This window comes from Lissotriton helveticus, chromosome 12 (genome assembly GCF_964261635.1).
Source record: "Lissotriton helveticus chromosome 12, aLisHel1.1, whole genome shotgun sequence".
Taxonomy (NCBI): Eukaryota; Metazoa; Chordata; class Amphibia; order Caudata; family Salamandridae; genus Lissotriton; species Lissotriton helveticus.
The window spans coordinates 733,637,065-733,651,932 of record NC_136073.1 but is presented as its reverse complement, the minus strand read 5'-3'; the positions used below and the strand labels follow the sequence as shown (position 1 = coordinate 733,651,932).

General features: G+C 51.3%; 1 long non-coding RNA gene across 1 annotated transcript in view; it reads right to left on the bottom strand.

The window, feature by feature from the left end:
* Window positions 1-14,868, bottom strand: part of LOC144798421 (uncharacterized) — a 132,425-nt gene that overhangs the window by 19,882 nt on the left and 97,675 nt on the right. The window contains exon 3 of the long non-coding RNA XR_013603536.1: window positions 39-79. This is a non-coding gene — a long non-coding RNA (uncharacterized LOC144798421). The remainder of the gene's footprint in view (window positions 1-38; window positions 80-14,868) is intronic.

The following is a 14,868-nucleotide window of genomic DNA, read 5'->3' as shown; positions in this document are numbered from 1 at the left end:
ACAATTTTTGTTTCATAATAATAAGAGCATTAACTTACTGTATTGAGAAATACTTTGTCAATCGCAGCATTGGACACATCTTGAAAATATGAAGACAAAGATTAGGAATCACATTTTGAATTAGTCTAAAACAATTAAAAGGGCTTTTGTAAAGAAATTCAACTATTAAAAAATAAGGAAATAATCACTTGGGAGTAAACAAACGGTGAGTACTCAGAGTAATATAAAACGTGTAGAATACCATTAAATACTTTCTAAAAATCTATTGCAAGAACACAATATGTCCATGTTCATGTAGTTGCTACTGTGGAAAAAGGTTTCCCCCTTGGGTGAACTAACAACTAACCAACACTTATATCCACATCATTTCATACACAATTAACTTGAGCAACAAGTAGGAAACAGAAATAATAGTAATGATAATAACAAGTTCATCAAAAGGTATACAATTTATTACAATATGAGTTAAAAAGCATGATATACAATATTATACTAATAAAAATACAGTTCAACACATGATACTTCAATACAAAGTGGGACACACATACGGAAAATGATTCCAATTAAAATGAGGTGAATACTCTAGTCAGAAAACATAATCAAACTCCAAATCATATGTTAGTATCGTAATTGGAGTAGTTGTTTCTAACGACTTAATGTATCACAGCTCAGGGTTGCATCGACGCGTTTCGGTTTGGCACTTATTCCAAAAGCCAACACCTTCTTCAGGATTAAAAAATCAATTCCCACTAACAATCACAATACATCTTTTCGCGAATCATATAGGGACCTCGGACCTTCAGGCTTTATCCACGATACCATGTAATGGTTATCTCTTTCAGGGTAGTAGATCTGGTGTATTCAGGGTTTATTGAGATAGGGGGTAGTGAGTAGATGTACTCCCCAGTAGTTTCTGAACATATATCCTGTATAGAAGCAGATAACGTGTTTCATACAGTAGTATGCCGATTTCAAAGAAGGGTCATCAGTATAAATTTAAATTTAAAAGCTGATCATAGTCCCCAAACGCAGTTAGACCGCCCGCAGTCTGCAATTATGCGTAGGTCGGCAGAATCGGGTCCAAAACATCTCGAGACCTTACAGCGAGAGCCCGTGTCAGCTTGGAAGGAATTCTTCTCTGATTTGTAGGGGGGAGTGAGGGTCTTTTATACTAAAGTCGTCATTCCAGGGTTTCTTCTAGAATCGATATGTTTTGAAAACAACCATAAATGTTTTAGAAACAACCATGAATGTTTTTCCAAACAAATGTGATCATTCACAGCTGGCTGTTGGACAAGGATTATCAAAGTGGCGACCCTTATACAGAATAATTATACTGTGCCTGAGGACATGTTTATGTACGTCACGTACAGGGATTGTGATACAATACTGAGAGCTTGGTGTTGAAGAGATAGGAGCAAGCTACTAGGTGAAAGGTCACCTGTTTAGAATACTTATTGTCATGTGGATAGAACACTGCATGTGAAAATGGGTATAAATAACAGGGCTATCCTAAAGGACATGACAATATGGGACTCGGACGCGCAAGTGTTGCCCAATGTCTCGTCGGAGACCCGAGACATACAATATCAATTAATTGCTGATAGAAGGGATGCTGCCAAGTTCACCATAAAATGTGGGCTGGGTACGAGAGACTCGCTGGCCAGAGTGATGCCATCGTCAGTAGTCCTTAGGCACCACCCTTGTTGAAATTCACTGACTTTTCAGGGTATGTCCAGGCCTCGCTCATGGGCATGCCTTTGATGGCACTTGACAGATAGCCAGGAGATGGGCCAGAACCATCACCCCCTTCCAGCAGCCGCAATTTCAGAAGTATGTCATGGTTGCTATTCCTGCTACTTTCTGGTGCTCAAGAAGGACAGAGACCTCCGGCGTATTCTAGACCTACGCTTTCTCAACTTCTTCCTGAAAAAGCAGAAATTCAAAAGGCTTGTGCTCATGTAAGTCCTATATGCCCTGGACCTGGGAGACTGATGGTAGCTTTGAACTTGCAGGGCGCATATTTCCAATTCCCCATCCTCCCTGCACACAGACTTTACCTGTGGTTCACAGTGGGCCAAGAGCACTTTCAGCTTGCTGTGCTCCCCTTCGGCCTTACACGCTCCCATCGGGTGTTCACCAAGGTGATATTGGTAGTTTCAGCACACCTTCAAAGTTCAGGTGATCCAGCATCCCCTACCTCTACTGTGATACTGATGTTTCAGTCCATAGCCTGAATGTAATTGAGAATGACCATGAGGTTTTTTGGCCTCATGGCCACCTGCATCCGGCTTGTAACACATGCCCGTTGGCATATGCCAGTTCTACAGTGGGACCTCAAGTTCCCCTTGGGTGCAGCATCAGGGAACTTTCTCCGGCATGGTCCAGATCTTGGAGGTAACTACAAAAGACCTGCAGTAGCGACTGATGAACTGCGACCCCTCTCCCTTCTCCAACTAGAGCTGACTGTAGTGACAGATGTGTCACTTCTTGGCTGGGATGGCCATCTGGGAGAGGCGGAGATCCGAGGACTCTGGTTACCACATCTACCTGTTAGAGCTGTGGCTGATTTGGTTGGCAGTGAAAACTTTTATTCCTTCAATCAATCAATCAAGACATTTATAGAGCGCACTACTCACCCATAGGGTCTCAAGGCGCTAGGAGGGGGAGGTGCCGTTACTGCTCGAACAGCCAGGTCTTGAGCTTCTTCCTGAAGGAGAGGTGGTCTTGGGTCAGGCACAGGTCGGACGGGAGGGAGTTCCAGGTCTTGGCGGCCAGGTAGGAGAAGGACCTTCCTCCTGTTGTCGCTCTTCGGATGCGGGGGACGGCGGCGAGGGCGTGGCTGGTTGATCTGAGGTGGCGCTTGGGAGCGTAGAAGTTGATTCGGTTGTTGAGGTAGCGCGGGCCTTGGTCGTGTAGGGCTTTGTGTGCGTGGGTGAGGAGACGGAAGGTGATTCTTTTGTTGACGGGGAGCCAGTGCAGGTCTCTCAGATGTCCGGAGATGTGGCTGTTTCGTGGGATGTCGAGGATGAGTCTGGCTGAGGCGTTCTGGATCCGCTGGAGTCTCTTCTGGAGCTTGGCGGTGGTTCCGGCGTAGAGGGCGTTGCCGTAGTCCAGTCGGCTGGTGACGAGGGCCTGGGTGACAGTCTTCCTGGTCTCGGTGGGGATCCACCAGAAGATCTTCCGTAGCATGCGCAGGATGTTGAAGCATGACAAGGAGACGGCGTTGACTTGTCTGGTCATGGAGAGGGAGGAGTCCAGGATGAAGCCCAGGTTGCGTGCGTGGTCCGTCGGTTTGGGTGCGGTGCCCAGGGCGGGGGGCCACCAGGAGTCGTCCCAGGCGGAGGGCGAGGAGCCCAGGATGAGGACCTCCGTCTTGTCTGAGTTCAGTTTCAGGCAGCTGGTCGTCATCCACTCGGCTACATCTTTCATCCCTTTGTGCAGGTTGGCTCTGGCGGCGGCGGGGTCGTTGGTCAGGGAGAGGATCAGCTGGGTGTCGTCGGCGTAGGAGATTATGTTGAGGTTGTGTTGGCGTGCGATGGCCGTGAGGGGGCTCATGTAGACGTTGAAGAGGGTGGGACTCAGCGAGGATCCTTGAGGGACGCCGCAGATGACTTCGGTGGCCTCTGACTTGTACGGTGGTAGGCGGACTCTCTGTGTTCTTCCGTCGAGGAAGGAGGTGATCCATTCCAGTGCCTTCTCCTGGATTCCGATGTTGCCGAGGCTCTGCACTAGGGTGCGGTGGCAGACAGTGTCGAATGCCGCGGAGAGGTCCAGGAGGATGAGGGCCGCTGTTTCTCCGTTGTCCATCAGGGCTCGGATGTCATCGGTGGCAGCGATGAGGGCGGTCTCGGTGCTGTGGTTGGCTCGGAAGCCAGACTGTGAGGGGTCGAGGGATCCATTCGTCTCGAGGAAGGCGGCCAGCTGTTTGTTGACGGTCTTTTCGATGACTTTGGCCGGGAACGGGAGGAGCGAGATGGGACGGTAATTCTTGAGTTCGGTGGGGTCCGCTGTAGGTTTCTTGAGTAGAGCGCTGAGTTCGGCGTGCTTCCAGCTCTCAGGGAAGGTGGCGGTGTCGAAGGAGGTGTTGATAATGTCCCGCAGGTGGGGTGCGATGACAACGTCGGCCTTGTTGAAGACGTGGTAAGGGCAGGGGTCGGTCGGAGATCCGGAGTGGACGGAGTTCATTGTGCGGACGGTGTCCTCGGTGCTGATCGGAGTCCAGGCGCGGAGGGTGGTGGTGGGTGGCGTTGCTGCGGTTGTGGCGTGCGTCGGTTGGATGCTGAAGCTGTTGTGTATGTCCGCGATCTTGTTGTGGAAGTAGGAGGCGAGGGAGTTACAGAGGTCTTGCGATGGGGTGATGTCGTTGTTTCCGGCGTTGGGGTTGGAGAGCTCTTTCACGATGTTGAAGAGTTCCTTGCAGTTGTGTGCGTTGTTGTCCAGCCGGTCCTTGTATGCATTTTTCTTGGTGGCGCGGATCAGTTGGTGGTGTTTCCGGGTGGCGAGCTTGAGGGTGGTCATGTTGTCCATTGTAGGTTCCCTTCTCCATACTTTCTCGAGGGCTCGGCAGTTCTTCTTGGAGCTCTTGAGTTCGTCGGTGAACCATGGGGCTTTTCTGCTGCCGGGTCTGCTGGGCGGGGTCCTCAGAGGGGCGAGTTCGTCCGCGCAGTTGCTGATCCACTTCGTGAGGTTGTCGGCGGCCTGGCTGGGGTTCGCTGAGCCGGCAGGAGGGTGCTGGCTCAGGGAAGCGGTGAGCTGGTCGGCTGTGATCTTGTTCCAGCTTCTTCGGGCAACCTGTTGCTGGTGGTGGTGGATCGTCGTTCTTTTGAAGGTGAAGTGGACACAGCTGTGGTCCGTCCAGTGGAGTCCTGTTGCGTGGCTGAAGGCGATGTCTTTGCTGGATGAGAAGACGGCGTCGAGTGTGTGTCCGGCGAGGTGGGTGGGGGTGGACACCAGCTGCTTGAGTCCGAGGTTGTCGAGGTTGTCGAGCAGGGTGGTGGTGTTTCGGTCGCTGTTGTTCTCCAGGTGGAAGTTGAGGTCCCCCAGGAGGATGTAGTCGGCGGAGGGGAGGGCATGCGGGCTGATGAAGTCGGCGATGTCCTCGCTGAATCGTGTGCGTGGTCCCGGGGGTCGGTAGATCAGGGTGCCTCTGAGGGTGGTCTTCGGGTCGGTGTGGATCTGGAAGTGCAGGTGTTCGGCGGTGGTTAGGGTGTCGTCGGTGTTGGTCGTGATGCGGATGGTGTCCCTGTGGATGATGGCGATGCCTCCTCCCATCTGGTTGGCGGTGCCGTCCCTCCGGGTGATCTTGTAGCCCTCTGGGATGGCGATGGCGATGTCGGGCGCTGAGGAGGCGTTCATCCAGGTCTCCGTGAGGAAGGCGATGTCAGGGGCTGTGGTGTCGAGGAGGTTCCAGAGTTCGATGGCGTGTCTGTGGACGGAGCGGGTGTTGAGCAGGATGCACTTGAGGTGGTTGCTGCTGGTGTTCGGCTTGGCGGGTGCTGGTGCAGGGTAGGTCCGGATGCAGGTGAACTTGCAGGCGTGGCAGCTGAAGGGTCCGTGGGTGTGCTTCGGGGTGGCTCGGTGACATCCCGGGATGCCGCCGGTGTTGAGTGCGATGAGTTCGGCGGCGTTGTAGGTTCGTCGGGTCGGCTTCCGTCGGTGGGGGCCAGGGGTCCTGGCGCTGGGCGCGGTCCGGTCGCGGACGGGCGCAGACGGGCTTACCTTTGGCGCACCTTCGGCGCACAATCGGCGCGCCCGCTGCGCGTGACCGCTGCGCGTGACCGCTGCGCGTTCGCACGGTCGCCATATATGGCGAAGTGCGAGGGGGGGCGGAGCAGCTGGGAGGCGGGAGCGGGGAGGGTACAGAAGGAAAAAAGGGGCGGGGTTAGCGGTGGTGGCGGGAAGCGGGGAGGGAAACGACGATGGGAACTACAAGGCAGGAAACAGAAGCAGATTTACAAAACTTTTAAAGACAATTACAACAATGAACAAACCAGGGGCACAGGGCAAGAAGCGGCGCCCAGGAGCCTGCAGGACAGGCGAGCACGGACCACGCTGCTCACAGGCAGGGGGCGTGGTCCGCGGCGGCAGCCGGGCAGCGAGGCAGTCAGGCGGGGGAGGCACACGCAGCAGCTGGTGGCCGTGCGGCGTGGGGGTGTCCTAGACTAGGTCACCTAAGGTTCCTTCAGTGAGATCAGGTTGCTTTTTCAGAAGGATCTTCTGTTGCTGCGGCGGGGCCGGGTTCTGCACTCTAACCTGAAAATGCTTTGCCTTCGTTCATGAAGATTGAGCGGCAGCAATTGACAACTTTTGACCTGCCACGTGAAGTCTGCAATGTTATCATGGCAGCAGGTGTCCCTTCACCAAGACGGTATATGCCTGCTGTCGGAGCAAGTTTGTGGCGTACAGACAATTTGACGCTCTATCTGCACCCTTTACCCAGGTTCTTTTGTCCAGTCTTACCTTAGCCCAGCAGAGCTCTGATGTGGGCATGTCAAACAGTTACCTTTCTGTTATTTCGGCATTTCAGTGGTTGCCAGATCAGCCATCCCTTTTCAAATGCCCTGTTGTACATAGGTTCCTGAAAGGTCTCCAGCATATGTTCCCAACAGCGCCTTTTTTTTTACCTCAGTGGGACCTTAATGTGTTTCTCACTTTTCTGGTGTGTGCTCCCTTTGATCGTCTTTATAACTTTCCACTCTAGCTTATCACCATCAAAACAGCCTTCCTACTGGCAATAACATGTGCCCAGAGGGCCATTAAGTTACAGGCACTATTTGAAAATCCTTCATAACTTACATTCTACCCAGACACTCGGGTCCTTGGAACTCGAGCATCCTTCTTATCGAAGATGGTAACTCACTTCCACATGAGTCAGTCCATCACTTTGCCTACGTTTTATGCTCTGCCTACTCCTCGAAAGAAGAGAAGAGACCCCTCTGACTGGACCCAAAAAGAGCAGCGTTGTTCTACTTTGATAGTACTCCTGAGTTCCGGGTGGACGATCAACTCTTCGTGGGGGTTGTCGGGGTCAAGAAAGGAAAGGCGGTGTGAAAGCAGACCATCTTGCGATGGCTAGTGCTCTACATCAAAATCTGGAATGCATTAGCCAAAAAGCAACCCCCTGAGGGTTTGCAGACTCACTCTACCAGAGCCAAGGCTGCAACCACTGCATTATCTTGTGGATTTCCTGTCCTGGATATCTGTCAGGCAGCAGCGTGGGCTTCCCTGCACATGTTTTCGAAGCACTTCTGCCTGGACAGTCAGGTCCGGCAAGACAGTCACATTGCTCGTTCGGTCCTACAAGACTTTTTATTCTAACCCACATCACAGCCCCACCTCTGGGATGCTATTGCTTGGGTCGCTATTCTAAGGAAAGGAATCTGCGGCTAAAAGTCTCTATCAGATGAACAAGTTACTTACCATTGGTAACACCTTATCTGGTTGAGACTTTCTCTAGCTGCAGATTCCTTATTGACCCTCCCACATGTTCGCCCGGACGTGCAGCGGACGCGCCGCTGGCGCACCGAGGGGGCACCAAAGGCGAGCCCATCTGCGCCCGTCCGCGCCCCGGTAGCGGCCAGCCACTCTGGTCTAGCGGAGCTGGATCTGGCCTACAGAAAGACTGTCTACAATTGCGACGAGCTGTTAGCATTAAAAGGGCCGTGCCATTCGCAGTGGGAGGTCGGCCACATTCCCCCAAGCGTTTGCCCACTCTGTAAATTCCGGTTCCACCCTATAATGTCACCCCCCTCTACCTCTGATTCTGGCGCCCTCAGGGTTTTGGCTGCGCTCATTAATGCCTGCTCAATGGTTAAACATGCAGCGGACATTTATGAGATGCTGTCCGACTCCGTACTGGACGCTCTTTTCATTACGGAGACATGGCTCAATGAGTCTTGTGTTCTGGTGCTGGAGTTTGCAATCCCGAGGGGCTATAAAATTGTTAGAGGGGATCGAGGCAGGGGGAGAGGAGGTGGGACGGCAGTGGTGTTTAGGGATACGTGGACTTTCACCAATACAGTCATTGACGACTGGGAGGGGGGCGAAGCCTTTGACTTCGCCTTTACTATCTCACCCCACTTCACTTTGGGGGGTATCGTCCTCCGGGCCCCATTCCTTAAGGCTCTAGATGACATCATTTTACCTTGCGCCCTTCGCTATTCAAAATTTCTCCTCCTTGGGGACTTCAACATCCATTTGGACTCCCCGGCAACCCGTGACGCGGGTTCCCTTCTGGACTCCCTGGGCCTGGCGCAGCTGACTCAATACGGGGAATTGCCCTCCCATGAGGGAGGCCACCTCATTGGTTTGGTTGGCTCCAATTTTCCCATCAAGGTAGAAGTACCTGAGCCTGTAACCTGGTCGGACCACCATCTGATCAGATTCTCTTGGTTAGCCGGCAGGCCTGTTAGAGGCCCTTTACTGCTGCCGACTCTCACCCAGGAAAGATTAATCTTCCAGCCTTTTCAACAGCCCTTCAGCAGTCGTGCCCAACCCCGCCCCTGATTTAGAGGGGGCAGTTGCGAACTTTCAGTGCTGGATCAGTCAGGGGGTCAGCGCCAGTTCTAAAAACACACATGGTTGCAGTCGACGCTCCCTTCCCTCGCAGCCTTGGTTTTCTAATCAGCTTAGGGATCTTAAACTGAGATGCAAAAAACTTGAACAGAAGTGGTACCAGAAGTATTGCCCGTTGGCCAAGAGGTCATTACGCTTGGCTCAGAGGGAGGATTATATGGCCAATAGGCTAGCTAACAGCTACTACTTTGCCGGGAGGATCGCGCTGGCTCGGAACAATGGCAAGGAAATCTTTGCTATTGTTAATAGTTTTCTATCCCCCGTTGCTGAACAAAAGGTGCTTCCTGCTTCACAACATTGGTGTGAGGAGCTATCTACATGTTTTGTAGATAAGATACTAAAAATTCAGGGCAGTGTGGGCTCGCACCCTAGGATTAAGGGGCCTTCGTCCTCGGGGCCCCCCTCCCCTCTGGTGCCGGCTGCCAATCAGCTTACCACATTCACTGCCGCAGCGGAAACAGACATTTTGGCCATCCTCAATTCCCTAAAGTCGGGCTCTCCAGTGGACCCGTGCCCGGCCCGCGTACTAGCTGGGGTGGCCAGGGAGGTCTGCATAGCGGTTACTGACATTGTGAACCTATCCCTTCGCACCGCCGTGGTTCCTACACAATGGAAACAAGCAAAACTGCTTCCCCTTCTTAAAAAACCAGCTCTGGCCAAGGTTTGTGAAAAAGTGGTTTTTCGGCAACTTGAGACCTATGTGGAATCCTCAGGGACCTTGCACCCAGCTCAGTCGGGGTTCAGATCGGCCTATAGTACGGAGACGGCCCTGGTGGAGATGTCGGAGGCAATCAGGGAGTGTCTTGATGGGGGCGGTATTGCGGCCCTGATTTTACTCGACCTCTCTGCTGCCTTCGATACGGTGTCCCACCAGCGGCTTTTGGCTCGTCTCTCTGCCGTGGGTATTTCTGGCCTTGCCTGGGAGTGGGTCAAGTCTTTTCTGGACCAGCAGCAGGTCTGTATGGCCTCCTGTTCTTCTTCAGTTAGGAACCTGAATACGGGGGTTCCGCAGGGCTCTACTCTGAGCCCCCTTTTATTTAATATCTACCTAACCCCTCTGGTCTACTTGGTGGAGAAGCTCGTTGCGAAAGTAATAGCATACGCTGACGACACCCAGCTGCTGTTCACGTGGAAGGGCCCAGATTTGGACACCACCATTGCCCAATCGTGCCTAGCTTCCGTATTTGGCTGGTTAGCTCAGGCGTCTTTGAAATGCAACGAGGATAAAACTGAGGTTCTTTTGTATGGCCAGTTTGCCTCCAATTTCAGACAATCTCACTGGCCGTCTCACTTTCCCTGTCCGCACTTTGATGACGGTCCTGTTAAAAACTTGGGGGTATGGTTCAGCAAGGACCTGCGGTTTATGGACCATGTTAAGAAACTGACCGGGATCTGTTTTGAAACCCTCAAAATCCTTAGAAGGATTTTCCCCCTGCTCCCGAGAGTGGCCAAGGAGGCAGTCGCACGTGCTCTTATTCTCTCGCGGCTTGATTATTCGAATGCTTTGTTCATTGGCTTACCTGGCTACCAGTTGCAGAAGCTCCAAACGATACAGAATGCCACGGCTAGGCTCCTGTACAACGCCCCAAGTCGAACCAGTGCTAGGCAATATCTACGAGAGCTACACTGGTTGCCCGTGAAGCAGTGTGTCCAGTTTAAGGCTATCACCCTGGCCCATCGGGCCCTGCATGGACTCGGCCCTTCCTATCTTAGGAAGCGCTTTGCTTTCTACGTACCTAACCGTCCCCTGCGATCTGCCTCTCTTCGCCGGGTGATTGTCCCGCGCTTTCGCAGAGTCCGTTTAGGTGGCCTGTCACTGTCGGGTAAAGCTGCTACAGCTTGGAATCTGCTCCCTACCGATCTTCAGTTGACTCAAGAGCTCCATCTCTTCAAAAAACGCCTTACAACGTATCTGTTTAGCCAGACCATCTAAATGACCTTTCTTCTGCTCCGGCTCACCCGCGCCAGGACACTCCCGAGTATTAGTGCGTGCTATAAAACTGCTATATCATATCCTTCCCTCTCTGCGAATGGATTATAGTGTAATTATAACTCTTAAGAGCCCTAGCTTCGCACACCAGTGCTCAGCATTCCTCATGGTTCCGTGCTTCTGCCGTGGAAAGTGATGAAAAGGATCTGATGTTCGTGCACTGGGGTGGTGCCTATATAGGTACCACACACGTCACTTTTGGTGCTGACAACGCCACGTGGAGCTGAACTATGCCACCTACCGGCACATAGGGATACTGCACACCAAAAGTTTCCGGATCCATTCTGATGCCTGGGAAATATTCTAACGTTCTAAGATAAGGGCAACCAGAAGTAAGTAATGTGTTCATTAGAACAAAGGAAGAACCCAAGAGCTGTGTCTAGGTATTATTTGGTACAGTTTCTTCAAGGCCTGTCCTATCGACCAAAGTGAGAAATAAAGTATATAGTGATTTGGTCAAATCCCACTGAGCTTCCTCACTACTAAATAACCTAGACTTGCTCAGTGGTTGAAGTTCTCCCAAATAAAACCTTCACCATCCTTTCCAATGGGTCTGGGAGGTTTGTTTCAGTCCCGCCCTCAGTTCACAAATATTTAAATTGTCCTTAGCCTTGCTGGGAAATATAGTGTGGTGTATTCTTCCACCACGGCCTTGCCCAAGGCCTGGGCAAAGTTGTGAAAGGTCAGTTACTTCCCAGCTTGCTCGAGGGTCAGAGACGGCTTTGTTGGGCCTGATTACCTCTGGGTCAGCCACCCCCTGGCCTTGCACAAGGACTGGATGAGTTGTTATTGGTTCCCTAAGAAGGATTGTGGTAGACCCCCAACGTCAAGTCTTGCCCCCTGTGCTGGCAGGGGTGTATTGGCTGAGACACATCCAATGTCAGCCATCTTACTGGCCTTGCTCAGGGGCCATGGAGTGTTTGGTTGCTGGCCTGCTCCCAAGCTTTACCCAAGGGCCTGGGCTGTTTGTGGGCCTGCCATCAGTTACATCCCCTGGCTTTACCCATGAGAGGGACGGGTTCCTAGCCCCACGCTTCCGTGCCTCTGCCTATGACTGAAGCGGGTGTCACGCCTTGCTTGGGGCACCAGCAGCGCTGGCCAATGCCTCAGGGCCCATCTGCAATTGTGAAGCAGATCCTGGGCCAGTTATGAAGTGACTCTTGTCCTGGCAAGATCAGGTGTCCCTCCATTGTGGGACATCGAGATAACACAGCAGGCCTCTGACAGAAACAGGACTACCTCTCATGGCTTCAGAAACACTACTCTTTAGATGGCAGCGTCAAGATCACCCAGAATGTCCAAGCCATGTTGAGAAAATTGTTTGGTTATTTGCTGTTCATAGGCAGCAGAAAAAGTCCACAGATTACGGACACAGGATAAAAATAGTAGCTAAAAGGCTGTAGTAAATATCAACGATTCAAAGACAAGAGAAAAAAACAACAAAATTACAATTTTAAGCCTAAAGAGGTAAAATAGAGTTTGCGGCGTATTTTAGACAAACTGGGGAAGTACTCAGTTCCGTTTGCAGAACCTCAGCAGGTTTCGAAGTGTCAAATCTCTTGATGGTAGGCCCCTTCCCTAAAACTACCCAGTTTCACAGTGTGAGAAGGCCTTAGTTTTCGGATGGTGTTTTGCCTTGTCAGCTACCCCATGAAAGGTATGGTGCTTGCAAACTCTCTGGGCGTCAGGGACTTTGCTTTTGATTTTTTGGAAAAACCTCTTCCTTGAAAGTTTTATTTCTACAGAACAAAATTGCAGACCATACGCCCATGGCATGGCCTGGTCAGATTGAAATGTTTGCCAAAAGTGCTCTCTCGAAGCCTCATGAGCACTTTTGGTAAAGAAACTGTTGCCATATGTGGTTGAAATCTCAAACATGGTGGACAGGCTGCTGAGTGCAAGTCGAAGGGCTACATAAGTGCTGAAAACAATAGTTATCCTCTGTTAGGTGATGTCAGAATCACACGTTATGCGTTCAATAGGAAAGTGCTAACGTAGGTTATTGGGAAGTCATATTTATTTTAGTGATCAACTAAAATGGGTTGATTTCCTCTCCATGGGCATCAGCCCATTGAAGCAGTGGGGATTGTATTTTGAGGGTTTGTGGAAATCTAAGTTGAACAGGACAACAACAAGGAGTTTATGGAAATGTAAAGGGGAAGCCTTTTTTAAAGCTTGTGCAGCACAATTTCTTATTTTTAAAGCTATGCAATACACAGTTCTAAGGGTTTATACTTTCCATATTTAGCAGATTAAGGTGGCTCTGCATACTGTTCAATGTAGACTGAAGATGAAGAAAACCTTTGAAAAACATTTGAGAACCACTTCAGCATTCGAGCCGTCCGTGCTGGAGAAACATGAACTATATATGGGTTCTAGACGTATTTATTGGGGTTCTGACAAATTATAGGGGTTGGATCACACGTTTTGGCTCCCTAGTCCTCTTCTGGCCAAAAACCATTCGCTCCAGGTAGGAATTAGTGGATTTAGGGGGGGGGGGGAACTAACTGAGTGAGTGAGAGGTGAAGTCTTTGAATGGATGAGGTGATCACCACACTCGCAGGGGTCTACAGCTGAGCATTCCAAGCTTTTAAAATGGTAGTGCTGGGCTTGGACATCTGCCACAGTGTTGTTCTGGGGAAGAACTTCCAATGCGAATGCCTGAGAATCGAAAACTGCTATTCTTTTTAAATAACTCTTGCATATTTCGAGGTCTTACAAAATTTCAAGAAAATGAGACTGCTAGCAATGTTTAAAAATATAAAATATTGTTGTTCTTACCTACAGCCAGTTGAACAAAAAGATGCACAACAAAGGCAGGTGTGAAACTAGGTCTTGCAGGGGGCACATTGCATAATATGGTTTTGAAAGTTGACGAGCCATGTAATTGTTAATTGTGGAGAGAGAACAATGGCTGCCTTATTGGGCCCTGACAGGCTCTCCACCGAGGGATTTTAGGGTGCGCTAGTAAAGCGCGAGTGCTTGTATTTATGTGTTCATTGGTAAACGCAAACTAACACGTTAAAATAAATATAAAAATGAAAGAAAAAAAACCCCAGAGAACTACTAATATCTTAGACAACTACTTGCACCTCTGTGCACATAGCTCCCTTACAAAACCCTTCGGTTGCACTTCTGCAAGAAGTGCAGCATTTATTTGACAAATACGAATGGCATAGAGTCAGAACAAGATTCAATCTCGTTTCACACAAAGTTGGACCCTTATCCAGTGGTCTCACCCGGGACGCACTGTACCTGGGACCCTTATCCAGTGGTCTCACCTGGGACGCACTGTACCTGAGACCTTTATCCAGTGGTCTCACACACGATGCACTGTACCTGGGACCCTTATCCAGTGGTCTCACCCAGGATGCACTTCACCTGAGACCCTTATCCAGTGGTCTCACCCATGACGCACTGCACCTGAGACCCTTATCCAGTGGTCTCACCCGTGACTCACTGTACCTGGGACCCTTATCCAGTGGTCTCACCCAGGATGCACTGCACCTGAGACCCTTATCCAGTGGTCTCACCCGTGATGCACTGCACCTGAGACCCTTATCCAGTGGTCTCACCCGGGATGCACTGCACCTGAGACCCTTATCCAGTGGTCTCACCCGTGATGCACTGCACCTGAGACCCTTATCCAGTGGTCTCACCCGGGATGCACTGCACCTGAGACCCTTATCCAGTGGTCTCACCCAGGATGCACTGAACCTGAGACCCTTATCCAGTGGTCTCACCCGGGACGCACTGTACCTGGGACCCTTATCCAGTGGTCTCACCCGGGACGCACTGTACCTGGGACCCTTATCCAGTGGTCTCACCCAGGATGCACTGCACCTGAGACCCTTATCCAGTGGTCTCACCCGGGATGCACTGCACCTGAGACCCTTATCCAGTGGTCGCACCCAGGATGCACTGCACCTGAGACCCTTATCCAGTGGTCTCACCCGGGACGCACTGTACCTGGGACCCTTATCCAGTGGTCTCACCCGGGTCGCACTGTACCTGGGACCCTTATCCAGTGGTCTCACCTGGGATGCACTGCACCTGGGACCCTTATACAGTGGTCTCAGCTGGGATGCACTGTACCTGTGACCCTTTTCCAGTGGTCTCACCCGCGATGCACTGTACCTGGGACCCTTATCCAGTGGTCTCACCCGTGATGCACTGTACCTGGGACCCTTATCCAGTGGTCTCACCCGGGATGCACTGCACCGGAGACCCTTATCCAGTGGTCTCACCCGTGACGCACTGCACCTGAGACCCTTATCCAGTGGTCTCACCCGTGACGCACT